The sequence below is a fragment of the Falco peregrinus genome, chromosome 4 (assembly GCF_023634155.1).
Source record: "Falco peregrinus isolate bFalPer1 chromosome 4, bFalPer1.pri, whole genome shotgun sequence".
Taxonomy (NCBI): domain Eukaryota; kingdom Metazoa; phylum Chordata; class Aves; order Falconiformes; family Falconidae; genus Falco; species Falco peregrinus.
Window position 1 is genome coordinate 51,521,832 of NC_073724.1, and position 20,932 is coordinate 51,542,763.

General features: G+C 41.5%; 1 long non-coding RNA gene across 5 annotated transcripts in view; it reads left to right on the forward strand.

Moving 5' to 3' along the window:
• LOC114012312 (uncharacterized) overlaps positions 1 to 20,932 on the forward strand; it is a 33,541-nt gene that overhangs the window by 576 nt on the left and 12,033 nt on the right. For 2 of the 5 annotated variants that reach the window (XR_008746783.1, XR_008746784.1), the window contains exons 1-2: positions 108 to 13,523; positions 15,214 to 20,085. This is a non-coding gene — a long non-coding RNA (uncharacterized LOC114012312). Of the gene's footprint in view, positions 1 to 107; positions 13,524 to 15,213; positions 20,908 to 20,932 lie in introns of those variants that run through there. The other 3 variants (XR_008746786.1, XR_003554705.2, XR_008746785.1) reach the window with 3 other exon arrangements.

The following is a 20,932-nucleotide window of genomic DNA, read 5'->3' on the forward strand; positions in this document are numbered from 1 at the left end:
CCCTACGTTCGCGGGGGTCGCCGCCGCGGGGAAATGGCCGCGGGTACAGCCATGACCGCGGGGTACAGCCCCGGCCGCGGGTACAGCCATGACCGCGGGGTACAGCCATGACCGTGGGGTACAGCCCCGGCTGCGGGGTACAACCATGACCACAGGGTACAGCCTCGGCCATGGGCACCGCAGCAGCGGTGCATGCCTTCCCCTGGGAGCCAAAAATACACCGGCTTAGAGAGCCGCAGAAATCTACATATATTGGATTTCAAGTGTTCTTGTCTTGCTAATTCTTAATTCAGACCAAGCCGTTGATGATGTTTATACTAAGAGCAGCCACATGTCCTTTGTTTCAAGGAACGGTACATGCTGCCAGGGAATTGCCACGCTCCTGGAGAAGCCTCACTAAAAATTCTTCTAGCATAACAGAATATACAAAACAATACTCATCATAAACCTGAACTTGGTATTAAAAATCTCCCGTTGATGTCAGATAGCTGGAGATGCTGGTTTGCATTTGCAGTATTTGAGCTGTAAATGTTAGTGAGCAGTTTCCAGCCGAGACACAGACAGTGCTGAGCTCCGCACTTCTCTGGTTCGCTTTGGTTTACTACACAATCGCAAAGTCATAAAAGATCGGTCGCTTTGCAGGATCGATGGATCAGTTTTATCTACATATCTACGTATTATCAGGTGGAAACACGCACCCGCAGGCAGGGACGGGGCCGTCCCACAGCACAATGAAGTGCTGGCTGCGGCTCTCCGAGGTGGCTTGGCAAACAGCAATAAGAAAGAAAAGTTCCTTATAAGGCCTGCGGTTGGGATGGGAACGTGGCTTTCTGGAGCTTCAGCTTCTTATACGGTGGGAACCAAGGGTTTAAAGACTAGCCTAGGCATGGCAAGTCATTCGGGATTGCACAACTCTTCCCCTGAGGTATAGAAAAGGCATTTATTTCTCAGGCATGAAATAGCTTCCCATCATACCATTAAAAGCAGCAGGTACTGAATGTTCTCTGGATCCTTTCAGACACTGTGACTGCCATAGCACAAGGTTCTTTAGAGACCCATATTTGGGGGGAGGGGGCGGCTTTTAAAATTTGTCCTGAAAGTGCAGGTCCAATGGATTTATATGTAGATGCCCCCAAATCAAACTAGTCAATCTCTTGATATGTTTTGCTGCTTCCAGCAACAGGATTTTTTTATCGAACACCCAAAATGCCTCATTCAGGTAGTTTTTTCTGCACTATACGGAACGAGCCCATCTATTCTCAGGCCTAAATGTCTGTAAATGTAGTAATTACAAGTTACATAAAAAAAAATATTCTATGTGCTGTAACTTAGTCTACTAGAAACCTTCACCGTAGGCTTGGCTATTCTAAACAAAAAGTGTTGCAAGGAAACGTTCCTTAGAATGCTTTGAACTGTGGGGCTTGTACAATCGCCTGACAAGCCCAGGAGCAAAGGCTGGCAAATGCAAAGCTACTTATGGCTCCCACAGGCTGCATGAGCAACTGGCTGTCGTCTCTTAGGTGAAGTTCTTAGGAAAATAAAATGCTCACTGCACATCAAATAAACATTGTTCCTTGTTTACGTGGAAGCTCTGCCTTGGCCACTGCCTGGCCTGCAACTCATGCAGAAAACGAGGAATATATTCTCCATATGCTGCCTGCTGAATGAGGCAAGGCTGAATAATGAAGGAGGCGAGGATCCAAGTAACTGGGAAGTGGGAAATCGCTCCTCGCACAGGGATGATAAAAATAAATCTTGAGCCATTCTGTCATCTGACCTTTAGGCTGAATGACGAAGAGATATTGATGGGCAGAAAGCATGTTATTATGTCATTCATTAGAGAATGTATTGTAACACAGGCCTGAGATTGCATTAGTGAGCATGACTTTGTCCTGACTCTAGAATATTTCACATATTAATAAATATATTTGAACACCTTTTCTTATGACTAAAAATCAGCACTGTCAGCATTTCCTCTATATTGGTGCTTACAACATGAAACTGTTGGCTTGATTTTTATGATGAATCTTTTTCAACCAAAATAAAAGCATAATTGGTTCTTTTCCTGTCACCCATTTGAAAAACTCTTTAGCATATTCTTTTTCAGATTATTAAAGCTACATTTGACATAAATTTGCAAAATTTCTTTATTCATGCAAAGCATTGTACATGGTGCTTCTAATTAACTGCCATTGTATGAAGAAAGTCTCTTACAGTGATACACGGAATCAGTAAGTAAGGATACTTACGGCACTGATGCTTATGGAGCTTCACCAGGAAGTTTAACTCTGTCACACATCCTGCCTCACAGTGTCATGCTTCCTGTTGACTCCCTCTCAAAGGGAGACAGGAATCAGTTGTAAGGGGCAAGGAAAAAAACAAAAGCAAGCTGGATTGAAGCTGAGTTAATGCTGTCCTTACTAGACATACTGTTTACAGTGATTATCTTTAAAAAAAATAAATGCATACACCTAAAACGCAGTTTATTAGCTCAAGCAGAATGCAAAAAACATAAAAAGAAAGTCACGTAAGTGCAATACTTTAAATACTTCTTTCACGTTTATGCTGTTCTCACCCTTCAAGAGCCCCCTAAAAGAATCTCTTCGTAGTATATCTGCAAACCCCAGAGGTAAATGAGCTAGCTGAAGAAGAGCTAACCCTGCTGTCAGCAGTGGTATAGTGACATGAGTGTGGGATTCCACCTGTTCCTGCCTAGAAGGCAGGCAAACGAGGCAGGACAGAGCACTGGGCAGAAGAGCTGGATTTAGAGCCGGCTCAATCACATCTGTATGGCATTGCACTGTACATTTACCTAAATAAAAGTTTTTTAAGTTTCTAGATGTTCCTTAACATGTTCCTTCAGTTTTTTAAGATATTCCTCAAGTTCTGCATGTCAGAACTGTGCAGGCTGCAGCCTGTGACTGACTTATAGCTCACCTTAGTCTGTCTGATGGTGGGTGGAATCACCATCCCTGGAAGCATTTAAAAAATGCATAGATGTGCTTAGAGGCATGGTTTAGTGGTGGACTTGGCAGTGCTGGTTTAACCATTGGGCTTGATATTAAAAGTCTCTTCCAACCTAAATGATTCTATGTGAGCTTAGAAAGAAGTAAACACACTTTTGGATGAGGACATTGTAGGGAGGTGGCATGAAAAGAAAAAACAGGCACTGCGTAGTGGGAGAGTGGAGGATGAAGGGAGGCATGGGAAAGGGCAGATGTGGATAAACTAAAACTTTAGGGGGAAAAGCTAGAGGCAAGAAGGGACATAAGGGGTATGTGACTGATGTGTGATGGCAGGGAGAAGCACAAATTCAATCTGTAGAAGTGGATCCACATTAAAGATGCGGATATACCAAATAGGAAAATGGGGAAAGGCTGGACTGGCGTGGTGGATGTGATGTGTACAGGGGCTTTTTACTCCTTGCCCCGCAACATGCATAACAATTTGGATGCACTGGATAAACTGTGAGTCACATGCTGTAGGAGCACTGGACTGGAGGAAGAAGGCTAATGTCACTGAGCATAGGCCTAACCAAACTGTCATAGTTGTAGGACTAAAACTGTTAGCCACAGAATCATAACAGTAAGCTGAGCATCTCCTGTGAAGGTCTAGTGCCCATATTTACAAATCTTCTTTCAGGCCTTGAGGAAAGAGAGTCATGTTTCCAACAGAAGCAAGCAACTGGTTGTCTTCAACAGCCCACCCATGTTTTGAAGTTGTGCCCATCTTCTCTACATAGTCATCCTCTGCTGCTTCCCGAATCTGGACCACATGCAGTCTTTCAAGGGTGGTTGCTGAAGATGCATGTGCCATTCTATGTGGCTTGGATTTTTATTCTCTTCTTTTTACTTTTCTTTAGATCTATACTTAACTAGAAGTGTTTCCAAACTGACAGGAGTAAACAGAAACTTCTCCATTCCTGCAAATTTCTGTCTTCCAGCTACCACATGTAGCATGACCAGGTACTAATGGAGGTGAGCTTGTCACTCAAGAAGCAATGCTACTTGGAACAGTGCATAACAGATCAAACAGAATTTAAAATAAAAAATTAAGAAACAAGATAGCAGTGCTCCATGACCTTTGTATTTGAGACAGGCACTGCACATCAAGGTTTGCCACTCTGTGGCACCCACATGGTATTTGTGTCTTCTGGAACAGAAGATGAAAGATACAAATGCTGCTGAGTCCTCACTGCCCTGGGGTGATATTGCATTACCTATACCTCATGAATTTCTTTCCAGGTAGCCTGCTTGCACAAGCACAAAAGCATGCTAGCAGGCACCTTGCCCGTGCTGGAGAGACAATACTGAAAGGAGGAGCGTGAGGCATGAGCTGCATGGCAGTGCTTCCAGTCCTCCGCAGCAAATAAGGGAGAGGCTCTCACAGCTCTGGTTCTTGAACTTGTCCCCAAGTTCATTGTCAGTGATATGCTTCTTCCCCTTTATGAAAGTCACTCTTGTTTACAGCTTGTCCTTGAACTGAGGGGTTCTTTTTAAGGGGAGTGGAAAGAAGGGAACTGGTTTCTTATTCTGGTGAGGAGTAGTGTCATTGGCTGTGGTGTCTCTCTCCATCATTTTCCCATCTCTGTCTTTCCATCACAGGATGATTCTAGCTAACATGAGTAGAAAGTCCCTGCCTGCTTCCACTAACATCTGTCTGCTAATATCCTTCAGGCTGTGAACCCCCAGGACAGGGCTTGTCCACCCCAGAGGATCTGGAAAGTGCTTTGAATATCATAGGCACTGGTAGTCTAGAAATAGTTTGGTGAGAAATGAAGAAGGCCAGAACAGGTAAAGACACTGGGAAGCATATAAAGCAAAAGTGAGAAAGCAAGGGTGGGAGTTGTTCCCAGTGCTGGTACAACAGGGAAATGAAGTAGGCTAAGCTAGTTATTAATAATTCTAGTTCAGAAAACAGAAGTTCTTAAATGTGGGAACAGTGAAGACCTGTAACAGACTTAAAGCTAGAGTATTGGTGGGACATAAACAGCTTAAAAGATAAAGATTGGTATACAAGGGACCAAAGTCACCAGGAATGTCTTGCCTACTCATCTATTCTTAGAAGCAGGAATGCAGAAATGCTAAATGCAAGATATAAAATGAAAGAGGAGAGAGAGGAGGAATGAATGAGTAGATTAATTTGCACTGGAGGGAAAACTTTCAATGAAGTATTTGAAATAAGAGCAAGTAAAGCATTTATTAAAATTTGCTTAGGTTTCAAACACTCATTTTACACCATTACAAAAACACTGAATATGGAGAAACATTTGGGCAACAGCTCATATGCACATAGTGACAGAAATTTACACTGAAAATGCTTCAATTGATTGGGTGCCAGAAGAGTTAAAAAATCTATCAAATGTTCTGCAGAAACATTTAAAGCTAGTAAATAACTTAGCAAGCTGAATACACTAGGATAAGCCAAAGCTAAAAGTTCATTCTTTCAAGGCAAGATAGAGAATGAATAGTTTCCTCCAGTAAGGGAAGGTTCAGCTTATCATAAGCACTAGGGAGCAACAGTGATAAGTCATGCAGTGGTTTGTGCAAACCAACAGATTCAGAAATGACAATTGTGCAAATGAAGTGATTGTCATCAAAACCGCCAAATTCTTTCTGGCAGCATCTGCTGTGAGAGGGTAGAGAGAGGTCATGTATGACAAAGTCATCAAGATACATCAGAGTCCCTGGGATTCCAGCCAGGGTGAAGGCAATTTTTTGATAGCATCTAGAGGCTGAATCCAACTCAAAGGACATTCATTTATAATGCAAACATCCTTTATGAAAGTCAGGTTGGTTTATTTATAAATACCTAGAGCCATACTGCATCCACAGTAACCTAGCTGTGCTGTGAACCTACCATTCATATTCAAATCAAACCATCAATGCATGCACAAGGAATTCTGTCATTGCATTTTATTTTCTTAAAGACTTGCCAGGATGTTACATGTACTTCTGTCATATTGTCTGCCTTCTATAGAGAAATATACATTCACTAGAAATCCTTGTTACAGTGACTAAGCCTATGAGAGCAAGGAATGTCGGGAAGTCAGAAAAAAGACCACTAATTGCTAACAACAATTATTTTTTCAAGTTGTCCATATTGTATAGCAGATAACAGAGAAACTTCACTGCAACAGCAAATCAAAGTGGGTATGTTAAGATTTCTAACAAAGCCGAGACAAGAGATATTCTAATATTATTGTATTACTGCCATAACTATAGCAAGGGTGGGGTAAGAGAGGCACCAACAGAAGAAAATAAGTCCAAGTCCCCAAAATGATGGCTGCTGCAGGTGGAGGCAGCGTGAGGGTGAGCAGGAGGTAGCTACAAATGAAAACAAGCACAGCAGGAGACAGAGGAACAGGAGCTGCCCCAAAATATCCTGCTACCATTCTGCAAGGTATATAGTATTACACAACAATAAATTCAGTGCTTTAATGTACAAATGAAAAGCCTACATCAGTAAGCTGCTCCAGTATAGACCAGGCCGGGTATTTTACTGTGGACAACTGTGAAAGCAGCTTTTTCCATTTAGGTAAAGTTGATCTGGACTCATCTGCTCTTCAACCATTAAACATACAGCAAAGGGTAGTAGTGTATCAGCTTGAAAAAATATTTAAGCTAAATAATATTACTTTCATGTAGAGTATAGTATCATGGTGTTATCAAAAGGCATAACTGGAGATGAGGATTGCAGGTGGTATGCTGCTGGTCACTTAGGCCCACAGAAAGGGATTTGCCTCATATGACTTCAGTCATCTGTGAAATGGGTGATTAATCTAAGTCAGTCACCCGCCCTCCTTGATGAGGCAGTGGAGAGAGATGCGTAGCCATCTCCCCATACCCACGTATGCTCTGGCTGCCCAGGCTCAGCATGCCAGCTTGCACCTCTGCCAAGTAGGAAACTTTCATGGTCTCTCCAACTTCAGAAATGATGTGAGTGATGGGCAGGTGTGGTCCCACCAGTGGGCTCCAACCTGCGCGAGTGGCTGAGACAGACACAATTTCACGTGTCTCAGTGAGAAAGAAGCCTGCTTTCGGATACAGTGGCCTGTGCTCCAGAAGCAGAGAGCTCGCCGTTTGCTGCATTCCCACCATTCACATCTGCACCAACCCTCCATAAGGCAGTAGGGGAGATAGGACCGAGATGGTGGGTGAAGGCCCCACAGCTCTGCCAGACCCGAGCTGCTGGGGGTTATGTGCCAAAAGGAAAGGTCTCAAAGCTGACCCCTAAATCTTAAGCTGAGAATGCAAGACTGGCTGTTAAAAGGGATAAAAAAGATTTGTTTCCACTTGTAAATGCAGCATCAGTCCAACAACAATCACTGAGAGATGGTAAATATTGATTCTGAAAGCAACATTTATACACAGGCACTGTGTTTATACCAAGACCTCTGTTTAGAACAATAAATTAGTTACTCTGCGTTCATGTGTGCTAAGGGTTATTTGGCCAAAAGAAATATATCATAGGTGACAATTCTTTACCTAGCAAGCATTTTGTATAGAAAATATATCTAGTGTATAATTTGCAAAATGTAGAAGAATATTTAAGGATTGGCTTTCCCTTCCTTGGCAGATACACAGTCTTTTCACATTATATAAGTTACATCAGGTTCTATAAGAGACATTAAACCTTAATTAATGCTATATTTTAAAACATTTTACCCCCTTTTAACAATATAAAATAGAATCATAGAATCATTTAGGGTGGAATAGACCTTTAAAATCATCAGGCCCAACCACTAACCCAGGACTGCAGAGTCCAACACTAAACCATGTCCCTAAGCACCACATCTATGTGTTTTTTAAACATCTCCAGGGATGGTGATTCCACCACTTTCCCTGGGCAGCCTGTTCCAATGCTTGACCACCCTTTCAGTGAACAAATTTGTCCCAATATCCGATCTAAACCTCCCCTGGCACAACTTGAGGCTGTTTCCTCTTGTCCTGTCACTTGTTACCTGGGAGAAGAGACCGACCCCCACCTGCCCACAGCCTCCTCTCAGGCAGCTGTAGGGAGCGATAAGGTCCCCCTGAGCCTCCTTTGCTCCAGGCTAAACACCCCCAGTTCCCTCAGCTGCTCCTTGCAGGACATGTGCTCCAGACCCTTCACCAGCTCCGTTTCCCTTCCCTGGACATGCTCCAGCACTTCTACATCCCTCTTGAAATAAATTTGGTGCTGATGAAAGCCTGCACAACATTTTGATAATGCAGAAAAAGAAATGTGTTAAGCAATAAAGAAATGTTTTTCACCTTTTAGTTTTCATATATTTCCGTATTACATTTGTGATGGACATGTTGCTTAGAATATTTTTAGGCAGAACTTTGTGTTTAAATAACTTCATCTCTCTCCCCACTTCAAAGCATTTAAAAATATTTTTCAATCACTGAGCTCATTCAGTAACCTCAGTGTGTTGTAATTATTCTTCCAGTCTAAGCGCAATTAAGATAATAATTCTCAAGTCTGAGTAACTCTTTACAGCATATTTTAACAAATACTTTATAGAGTTATGAAATAATTCATAGATAACAACTTTCATGAAGTACTTGCTGACATTTTAATGCCAGCTTGTCACTATGGACAGGACATGCCTCTCAGCGCAATTGGGACACTGCCCAGGTGATTTATAATTGGGCCCTGGTTCCTCCTGCTGGGATTGTCATATGATGTCCATGAAAAGGACAGTGACACACATCATTCTACAGTAACTGCCACAGAAGCTGCATTTAGTGACATCTGCACCTATAGCCCTCCAGGTGAGGATTTTGAGTGCATGTGGGCTTAGAACAAGGAAAGAGCCAGAGAACTGATGGTGTAGGGGATGTTTTGTATCATCAGGGAAGTGCATTTAGTAAGGGCCTTGAAAGGCAACTAATACCATTAAGGAAAAAAAAAAAGAAAATTAATTATTAGGTACCGATCGTGGAACCTGCTGACTAAGCTGTTTGTTTTAATCAGTGCCTTTTGTTTCCTTCCACCCTGACTGCTAGATTCATCCTGCAGAGCAGAGGCCAGGATGCCAGCTCATGGCTGTCTCGCTGCATGGCTGGCAGGAGGTGCTGATACCGAGCTGAAACCAGCTTGCACCCTGCTTTTGGAAACCAGATGCATGGATGTAATTATGCTAATCAGTGGAGTTATGCCCCTCCCACTTTTCCCATCACTTGCAGCTGCAGTTCTTTTATTGTAATTGAAGTAGTATTATGTCACACTGGTTTTAATTTTCCATAATACCCCCCACAGTTGGTGTGTGTCTTCATAACTCAGGGCCCATTTTATAGATGACTCACGTAATGGTCAAAGTTATTAATTTATTACAAGACTGCCTCCAATCCCAATTTTTAAAGTGTTCCTGCATTGCTCACAGACTTAAAATCTGGAGCCACTCACATTACTTACTAGTCAAGCAAAATAATTGGAAGCGGTAGTGTAACTATTGTTTTATAGAGCCCCGGGCCATGGCATTGCATGCTGGAGAGTCAGTGGCGCCTCTTGTCCCATCTGGGTGGCTCAGGGCTTCCAGCCTTCGTCTGGGCCAGGAAGCACCTTTCCTCATGAGCAGTCCCACAGGCTGCGATGGGGTGACTCGGAGGTACGCCTCCGTGCCACATGAGTCAGGACACCAGAATGTGCCCCTTCGGTACTAATTAAAGCCCGCTTCACACACAGGAATATACTTCCAATTACCATAGTAGCCCTGGAATGCATTGTGGGATGTGGAGAAGAGCAGAAGCTATTGCAGAAAAAAAAGTAATTGGAGCGTTTAAATGACAAGGCCCTCGTGATTAGTCTGTGTCATATGAATTATCCCACAATAACCCAGCTCCAGGTTCCAAAATGGATGCTCATATGAAGGTTTTTCCTTCCTGGACTTCCAAGAACCGGGCTTCTCAGCCGTCAAAAAATCTGAGGAGATCAGGCTTTTTTTGCTTCCTTGCTCCTGAGCTTCCCATATCACTGCATGGTGAAGAGCCAGAGTTATTGCCTGTTCAAAGATATTGAGGAAGAATTTGTAAAGGACAAATAAATATGTCATTGAGAATGCTGTCCTGGAAACAAATCCAGAAATCTCCTTCCATGGGAAATCTCAAAGTTTAGGTTTTTGTTTTGGAATGACTGCTTATTTTGGAATTTCACTTGGAATAGAGATTCAAAGAATCTGCCAATTCAAGTCTCAGTCCTGATTCTGTTGTTGCTCATCTGTAAAATTAATAACTTCACATCCTTTTTATTAATTTATAGAAGTTTATCATCAATTTATCATTACCCTTCCTCATCCTTCCTCAAGTACTATCCAAAGCACTCTTCAGGAGAGAAATAAGGAGGAGACAGTCTATCTGAAAGACTGCGCTGAAGCTCGGAATGTTTATTTTTCTACAGAGAGCTAGTTATTTTGCTTTTTATCCTACTTTGCTTAGGAAAATACTGTAACAAGTCCTCCCACCATTTTGCACCTCAAAGCTGTGAATTCTAATACCATAGATCTACTTCAACAAGAAAGCCTGTGCCATCAGGTGGTCCCCAGTGTGCCCAGGACACGTGCAAGCAATAATCACATCAGACTCCATTTTCTGCAGGTACCTACCTACACTGACTTCAGATGCACTTAAATTCTGTTTGTCTTGCAGTGGTTTTGCTATGATTACTTATATAAAGCTGTGATTGCACATGGTGTCCACAGTCTGGTCTGTGCCAGCAAAACAAAGGGTCTCAACCCCAAAGAACATTTTGAGTTTAGCCATAAAAGCGAGCACAAAAAAGTTTAATGTGTAGCCGACTAGCAAAAGGGTGTTGACACTTACAGTTCATATCCTTTTTGCTAAATTGTTTACTTTTACAAGTATTTAAACAAGCACATCGTGACAGGTACACAACAACTATTGAGTAGCTTTGTGTTTCTGATACTGTCATCATGTAAAAACGATGAATATAGAAAATGCCGTTCCCTCCAACAGCAAACAAGGAGCATTTTGAGTAAGCTCCTACAGAAAGCCCTGCTCTCCCTCTTTTGGCTTCTTGGTAAAGAGTTCTCCCAGAGACTCCATCAGCCTTCCTCTTCCAAGTCTTCTCAGAGCAGACTCGAAGAAACAGAACAAATCTCACTGCTGTAGCAGCCCCCGTTCCACTTTTGGACCCAAAGTATAAACAAGCAGCACCAGAATGTCGTCAGAAAGTATCTGGGAAGCTAGGATGGCCCAGTGTTGAGCCTTGGTAAAACACATTGAACTGAGAGGTCACAACTGATGGGCTGAATGAGACCAGCCCATGAGCCCAGAGCAAGACAGAAGCACGTTTTGCCCCATCTGCAGCCCACCTACTTGAATGGATCTAGAAAGAAAAAAACATATATATCTTGTACTGCTCCAACAGAGTCTTCTCTTTTAGTTATTTTGACACTACATTTGCTTTGCTTTACCTTGTCCTGTGATTTCTATCACACTGAAGAAATTCATACTTGGAATAAACAACTGTATCACTGGGACTTTTTGGAAAAGGAAAGGATTGAGATAGCCAGCAGAGGAGGTCTAATATTTTTGGCAGACAGAAAAATGCAGGAGTTAGCACAGCTTATTAACATCTTCAGGTACTTCACTATTCCTATTCAGGAAAGGGCACGCTTTATTTCTTCCTCCCTGTTTTTGCTTGTTATTCAGTAAAACATTCTTGTAATTAACAAAAGAGGCCCTCAGCATATGCTTGACTAAGCGTACACATAAATCCCTTCATCTCATATGTAAAAACTTTCGAAACAGACATGGACTTTTCTTACACAGGTCTGTGAGAGGAAGGAAAAGTCACTGTAATTCTGTACATGAAATGTAGTTTGTCTGAAAATACAACCTGGAGTACTGATAAGTTGCTGTCCTCAAAAGGAGCTCAAATTTTCTCCACTGTGTTTTTCACACTCTGTTCCTTTTAGAGTCAAATCCCAGTGTCTTCTCTACACTACTGAAGTGTAAATGTTTAACTTGGCAGTATATATGAGTGATAAACAATCAGCTTTGTAATTTAGTTGGTAATAAAAGATGACAATTGAGCCTTTCACTTTTGCTAATTTCCTTTGGGGGGGGTGGTCAACTGCTAAGTGCGAGCATTCATTCTAGGTATGCAAAAAGAATCCAAACCTTTACTGAAAGAGAGTGTGTTATTTTTCTGGTTGAAGATTAACTCAGTCATAAGCTCTTTTTTCCCCTGAGAGTAATAGCTTTCAGATTTTTGAAAAAGTGCAAAATAAAGCTCAGCAGCTATTCTTCTGTATGAACACCTGCTTTACTTTTCCTGAAGCTAAAGATTATTTTGCGCTGTAATAAGTATTCTTTGTCATGATAGCTGTATGTATATAGCATTTAGATAATTTTGATTGTCATTTGGATTTGATTACTTAAAATTTGAGTTGTCTTTTTCATTGCATGCTTTCCTTTCTCACAGATATGTTTGGTAAATATATAAACATGCTGTAGTTAAACTGAAAAGCAGGCTATTGCTTCATAATTCTGCATATATAAAAATAACGTGCATGGCCTGCTGTATGGCTTGGCTGGTGCTTACATTCAGAAAAAGGCAGTACACAGAGAAACACGTGATGTACATGCAGATACAATGCAGACATTACTTTTCAGCTTGTTAGGAAGGAAAGGAATGAGCATCAGGACATTTCTATGCAGATCACCCAATCCCTCTGTGTTTCTCTGTCCCTCTCACTAACGTGGAATGAAACACACATTCATCTCAGGCTGATGTCACATTTACTCTCCAGTTAATATGTGCAAAGCACAATAAAATAGAATATGCTAGAGTAGGAAAAAGTAGAGTAGGAAACTGTAGAATATTCTTATTTATTCATTGCCACATCTGTGGCAGCCTTTTTGAGAACTATTTATCGAATTATGCCTTTATAATTAAATAGTTATTATATTACAATGGCATAGACCTGCATGCTTTGTTTTGTTATATTTTTGTAGAAATGTGAAAAGATTATGTCTTCTATTATTATTATTTTCTTCTCCACTGGTGTTAATGCTAATGGTTCTCTTATGCTATTGCTCTCTCTCATCTCCATGTACTCAGTAAAACTAATGTATAAATGCACAGCTCTGGAAATTAATACTGATAACTAAGACCCCATAAAAGTACTTCTCAGGCAAGACTGTAAGGAGCACAGTAATAGGTTAATTTAGTGAACTCCTGAGGAATTTCCCAGATACTATTATTAAGATGCTATTATATTTTTAAGCTAGCTAAAATTCACTTGTGTGCTTTTACTGCTGTTGTTTTTTTATTTTTTTTATGAGACACTTAATCTATCAGACCTATAGAAGCGAGAAACGAAAGCTTTAGAAGAGGTTAACATCTGAGAATGAACAACCTAACTATTACAGAAACACAACACATATTATCTGTTCCTGAAAACCTGCCCAGTTGACCAGTCTGCTGAAAAACATGTGAAAATGTAAGAGGGAGTGACTGTCAGCATCCCCAGGACACAGAATAACAGCAATAATATAAGAGTCTGCTTTGAGGTAAGGCATTGTGTTTGGAAGATGATTCCTGGTTTAACTTTGAGAGTAGAGACTGGGTGTAGAGCCTATTGTTATGAGCAGTTCTCTCCTTTTTATCCTTTACAGAGAATGTTCTCTATCACCGCCAGTTTCATAAATGGAGGGCTGATAGGAATGGCTGGAGAAAATGGCCAAGATGTAGTGATTTAACAGATTTTATATAAAAAATAGCATGGCGCTTAAGATCTCTAGCTTTTGGCAGTTAGTAAAAGTGCAAGGTGATTATAACTCTGTTACAGCAGAGGTCTTTCCTTCTCAGTACTCCCAGGTTACCATTCAGCACTTTCACATACCTGCAGCACTGCACAAATTACCATCCTTCACTAGGAAATCCCTTTCATTTGCATCAAATTAGGTCATTGCCCAGTTGCTTTTCCCACAAGCACAGGAAAATGCATAGGTGCTTAGAAAAAGAGAGAAAGGACGCTTCCCATTTCCCAAAGAAGCAGAGATGGGCAAATAAAACATCTGAGAAATGACACTAAGTGTAAAACAATCCTGCTCTTCTACTTTTATCATGTTTTTTTTATTCCCACTGATCTGCACTGCTGTTCAAATGATAATCCTGCTCAATATCACCATAGAACCAATGGAAGACAACAAAACAGACACAGCTGCATAGTGAAAATGACAGGCAGAGCAAATTAAACATAATTAAAGCACAGCGTAGCCTCACAAAGTTGGCTTTGTACATTAATACTGGCAGAAGAGTGGCTACGGCAGAGGCTGCTTGCAGCCCTCAGCCACCAGCCTGCACCAGCTGACTCCACCACCCAAAGTAGCCCTGGATCTCAAGGTGGTGTCGGAGGCAGGAACATAGGGCTCCCAAATCATATCTAGCTCCTAATCTTGCCAGAGGGCTTTACAAACATGAAGCTAACCTCACGGCAGCGTGGGAAGGTAGCGTGGGAAGGTAGGTGTTACCTCCTTCTGCTCAAAGTCAAATGACTTGTGTAGCCACACGTGGAGTCACCAGGGAGAGAATACAGAAAGAGCTGATTTTTTTGCATTATCCTAATTGCTTTCTGTTGAAACCATCCCTAACTGCAGACCACATTTCTTTCCTCAAAAATTGAATGGCAAAATTTGCCCTGAATGCTGTGAATGCCAGACAGTGCCTTAAATGCAGCCCCTTCGGTCCAACACTGAGGAACATCTAGGATTTAAGGATGATTTTATTGCCAGTCAGGGCCTGTTGCCTGCTATGGCTTTAACTAGGCTTTCCATCTTAGATTGTAAAACTGTATTCATGTGACTATCCAAAACTGGCAGTGGCACAAGCTAGTTTTACAAATCAGAAAAAAACTATTTTCCAGCTGTATTTGCCAAGCGGTGAAGAAAGTCCACCGGCTACGAAATGGCTACCAATGTAACAAGCCTCAGTTAACTGGGGCTAGGTGGACATATTATTATTTTTAAATATTTAATTCATGTTTATAAGAACCTCCCACAGGTTCTTAATGCTCCATGTTGCACTTGAGTTGCCCTTTGTAGATCAGACTCTGAGAGATCAAGCCTTGTACTTGTTTTGGAGAGGGGAAGACGCTGAAATGTAAAAAAACCTGTATCACAATTTCTTACACTTTTAATGTAGCTCCTGTTTTACAAGTGCTTTCCTTGAGCTGTTAAACAGCAGCTGTTTTTTTCACAGGTACCACAGCAGAAAAGGGACTTGTAAATGGATTACAGGAAGATGACATGAACTCAGGGGGCTGCTTCTGTGCAGAAGAGGATGCCACAGAGGAACATGTCATGGAGAGAAAGAAGAGAATAAGATATCATCACAGATATCACAGATAAAAGGCCTGCAAGAAATGTAACCTATTGGCATTAAATCTTAATCTTCCTGACAGGTGTTTGCCTAATAAGACATGAAGATTTGTTGATTTTCAGTTCAGTTTAAAGTTGGCGAGGTCTTCTTAACACAAAACGTAGAACTTGCTTGAATGAATACATTCCCTAGCCCAGTACCTGTAGCTGAAGCAGCAAATATCTCCTAGAAAAGTCTTTCATTTGGATTTTGAAGTTACTTGTGAAGGAGAAGCAATCTTTGGCAAGTTGTCCAGGGGTTATTTTCCTTCCCACTTAAGACAGTTTAAAAGATCTATCAGGACAACTCTGGGAAGCTTGTGTTATCCTTTAAAGTTGTTTTCACACTGTGTCCTCCTTCTGGCTTGTTACTTAAATGGCATTTTCATAAACATTGCATTTCTCTTTGCGTATTCTCAGCCTGTAAAGACCTGAGCTGAGTAAACTATGCAACTGTCACAAATGACAGGACTGCAGCTGAAGACAGCAGCAATAACATCAGGCTCTGCACACAAAGTCCTATTTTAAATTTTTTGCTTTGTTGAGAAGGGAGGGGGTTCCTATGGCCATAATGAAGTGGTGGCTGGCTGCATGCTACAAATCATTTCTCAAGCAAATTTTACCCAAGGTTGTGCTTAAGGTTTTCTTACAGCCTTGCATGGAAGAAGTCAAGTCCGCCACACAGGGACAATAGTTCATTAAAAAATTTATACATATATATACATATAGATAGATAGATATGATATGATATGTCATCTTTATGACCAAAAGGATAAAAAACCCCTTTCTCCAGAGAAACAGGCATATGAAAATAATATACTGCGATTTGTACAACAGAGCTCTAATCCATCTGTCCTGGTTTCAGCTGGGATGGAGTTAATTTTATTCTTAGGAGCAGCTCGGTGCTGTGTTTTGGCTTTGATGTGAGACTTCTCAGCTCCTCAGGCCCTGTTAGTGAGAGGGCTGGAGGGGCACAAGGAATTGGGAGCCAATTTTGCTCTCCTGCAGCTGGGGAGCAGGCTTAGAGCTGAGGTTCTCGGCACCTGCTGCACAGAAACCCCCGAGCCCGGCCCCGTGCACACCTACAGTGTACACCTATAGCTAGCTGCTAGCTATGGGAGGTTCCCAGCCTCCACAGGCACACAGCCAGGGCAGCTGACCCAACTAGCCAAAGAGGTGTTCCGTACCATGGGAGGCCATACCTGGTATGTATACCTGGGGGGCTGGCTGGGGCAGACAGATCATTTCTGGGAGGATTAGCTGGGCACCGGTCATTGTTATTCTTCTACTTTCATTTTTATTCTGTTTCAATTATTATATTGTTCTTATCTCATCCCTTGAGTTTTACATTCCTTTCTAACACTCCTCCCCATCCCACAGGGTGAGGGGGGAGTGAGCAAGCGAGTGAGCGCTATGTGGTACTTAATTACCAGCCGGGGTTAAACCATTTAAGCCAGAATCTACAGGAATCCGTGGGAACCTCCCATAGCTAGCAGCTAGCTATAGGTGTGCACTATAGGTGTGCACTATAGGTGTGCACGGGGCCGGGCTCAGGGGTTTCTGTGCAGCAGGTGATGAGAACCTCAGCTCTAAGCCTGCTCCCCAGCTGCAGGAGAGCAAAATTTCTGTAGTTTACTACAGCACAGAAGTGAGGTGTTCATGTCTCTGAAGTCCTGCAACAAGCTTCCCAAGATCTTATTATGGCACTCAAGAAACAGTGGGAAACAATACTCCAAAATAATGTTTAATTTCATCATTGAATCTTTCTGCAATGAGGATTCAGTCATTCATTATTAACTAAAAAAATAGATTAAAATGTGTCCACCACTGAAATCAAAACAAAGCCTTTAAGCTAATCTCAGTAATAAACAGTCCAGTGGTTTCTTTCAGGTCTGAAAATTTATGTGCTGTAGCAAAAAAAATTATTTAAAAAGTTAATTAGCTCAGTACGGTTAATTGATGTGTTCTGCAGTGTCCTTAGAATTTAAATTCTGTAATTTTAAGTCATAAATTAAATAAAATTAAGAAACATATTTTAATTCTTAATCCCATTAAACATCCACTGTATTTTAAGCATGAGGGAGCCTGAAATTCACAGTAGACATTTAATGAATAATCAGATTTGGAGATACAATTTGTCATAGCCACAGAAAGAGCTTGGTAAAAACTAAGCCTGACAAGTTAACTAAATGAGTCTGGATATATTGGATGGCAATAATACTTGATGGCATTTATGTATTGGTTTTTCTGTTTAAAATTTATTTTGGCATATAGAAAAAAACATAAGGGACAAATAAGAAAGTCTATAGTGTATAGAATTACCTCGACAAAAATGTTATTTCAATATTTAGTACCTACTGGATGCAATTCTTCATGCTTTTTATACAAAATTTCCTTCTCAGAAAACTCAGCCAATACTTAAAAGCCTATTTTCATAAATGGCTTGGCCTTACAAGCCTTTAACCTGATGAGTCATTCCAGATCATGCTAAAGCTTACTCATGAGGAGGAATGTAATTTTTGAATCCTTAGCTTCTGACCTCACAAAGTATGATGCAAACTTTACTACCACGAGTGCGAAAACGAAGTGCAGTATCAGGGTGCTGGAATCCCTTGCTTGAAGAGACAGAGGTCTTGTGCTCCTTCATGGGTAGCTCCTCGCTGGCTACCACTTCCATCCATGTGAAAAGCTGCTGAAGTGGAGCAAGTGCTTGCCAGACCCAGCCATAAACTGTGCTATCTCCTAAAGGGCCTCCCGTGGCAGCATGAGGAGTCTTCTCCAAACTGACTATGTAGCTCCAAACTTTCATTATTTTTTTTTTGCAGAAGGTTAGCATTGCAGCTGACTGCCTTGCAGAAGCTGAAATCCATGCTTTCACAAAGATCATGAGATGTTTATGTCTCTCTCTCCCTGCCTCACTCCGTACAGATGGACAGATACACATGGACGCACCCATCCATACCATATATACATATACCTATGGGTGTATGGGTGTATGCATGCGTATGTATATACACATTAAAGGTGGGTTTGTTTGCTTTCTCTTTTTTCCGGCTTCAGGAAGCCTGCAGCTTCAAATACTTCCATGATGGTTGCCAAGTCATCCTTTGACAGGAGAGGAAGGGAAAGAGGGGAGAATATCATAGAATCCCATGACTCAGGAAGCTGGGACTCAAGATAAAATCTTGTCACTCATAAAGAACTTGTGAACATTGGCAGCGACTGAACCAAGCCCACAGCACAAGTTACCAATGCTTACATGGGTTTCCATTTTGAACTTTTGTATTTTGAGGTAAATTTTTGCTACTATGAAAGAGCAGCTAATAGGAAACTTCATCTTTCTATAACATTATAGAAACTGTCACCATTTAAGTATTACTGAACTTTCAGACTAATAATTGACTACCCATTACTTCACTAAAAATAGTATTTTGGTGTGATTGCCAGTAAAGATTTGTCCCCTGGCTGGTGGTTTGTTACCTTACAGCAAAAGGTATGTTTTCTAGGAGTTGTCCCAAGTCAATCTACAGAGTGCCAGGTCTTTAGTAGAACCACGCAGCCACAAAACCTCCCTGCAGCTGTTGCCTTTGCAGTAGACCCTGTCCAGATCCTCCCTCCTAGCATGAAGAATGCAACAGAAGATACATTGCAGCCTCAGATGCTCTATTCTATAGGTAATTTTTCTGCTGGAATCAAAGCTGACAGTGAACTCCAATTCCTTTTCATGCTCTTTCCTTCTAATAGCTCCCTGACTGCAGATGAGGGCTTTTCCTACTGTTCTGGAGGAGAGACTGTGGTGCTGGGGAGATGAGTGGTACTTTCTCCGCTCACACATAATGCTCCCAAGGCAAAGCATTTACCCCTGTTCTTCCGCCGTGTAAAAACTAGGGGCTGCATTTGTAAATAAAGCAAGCGCTGAGCCTGGAATGGGAGGTTCAACATCCTGCTGGAAAGTCAGCAGTTTTAGTCATGGTGTAAAATCTCCCGTGACAGCATTCCTTTCTGAAACCTGATCCGGGAGAGAACAGTTTACAGAGCTGAAGAGATGCCAGGCAATGATCTACGGCCCTGGCCTTCCTGAAATGTATTCCTCCCCAGCATCTGTAAGCTGTCAAGTCATCCATGTAGTCCTCATGCATGTGTAATACATCCTTGAGCCATGACTTTTCTGTGGTTCAAAGCCATGTTTTCATGTGGCTCTGAGCGCTTTAACTATGCGCAATGTTGGGATACAGGTCCAAACAAAATAATTTTATATTGGCTTCCTTATTTTTCCTTATGTTCTGCTTGGCTGAGTGAACAGAAACGTTTGGGAACCACCCCCAACAAACTTTTTGTAAGCTGAAAGTCTGAGTTCTACACCTAAGCCCAGGCAATCCCATGACTATGAGTGTAATGAGGACGAAACATCTGAAGGATGTCTTCAGCAGTTTCCGGGAAGTTTGGAACTGCCAGAAGAATTGCAAAATTTTAAAAAAACGGGGTACTCTTTCTGTTCAAACCTGTTATTACATACAGTAAAATTGTTTTTAGCTAAATAAATCTAGAAACCTTTAATGATTTGGGAAACCTCCAGGTTTCTTCCAGGTTTTGGAACCAGAGGTGGGGGAACGAGGGAGAGAAGACTCCTCTGTGGAAACTTGGGCATTTGGACTTGTACCAGCATTAATCTGATTCCCAAAGGAATTGTAGCCTAAATCATGAACGAACTAAAGTAAATGAAGTAATTTTCATAGGAGATTCCAATGTAGAAATGGTCAGTTTTGTAGAATTTGGGATGGATGTACTACATTTAGGACTTTTAGCCAACCTCTGGAATTAATGTGCACTTTTTCCACTTGAGCTGTTATGCCACAAATTCAATCTCACCGTTGCAATCACAAATTGCACAGAGAGCAAAGGAGCGCTCAGAAACAGAAGGCAGCTTTTCTGCATGGGATTTGGCTGGCTGCATGTAGGAAAGGCGTTAACTGTCTCCAGGTGCCTTATTTCCCGGGTAAAGTTGGACAAAAATGTAATTACCCTTGTGACGTTATCAAATGTTTCAAAAGGATCTCTAAGGACGCTTATAATAGCATCCTGAAATGCCAGCTGAAGGCACTGCTGCTAGCAAGGAATATCTGTAGCTCATGGTTCCTTCTTTTATAATCTGGTTACCAAACCCAATACTGAAGCTGCTGTGGTTTCCCACAGTTGTTGATCCTAGGATCTAGATGCAAGGTTTACCTTTAATTACTGATATAATTATTTCCACCAATGTATGGGTTATGTTGTAGAATCCCATAAACTACATAATTGCCTACAGGTGGCATTCATGTCATTATCCATGTATATGTCCTGGTTTCAGCTGGGATGGAGTTAACTTTCTTCTTAGTAGCTGGTGCAGCGCTGTGTTTTGGCTCTGATCTGAGAACAATGTTGATAGCACACTGATGTTTTCAGTTGTTGCTGTACTAGCTGCTAAGAAGAAAGTTAACTCCATCCCAGCCAAAACCAGGACAGTATCATAGGCACAAATCACATACTCTTTACTAAAGTCTTTTGTACACTTCTGTCATTTC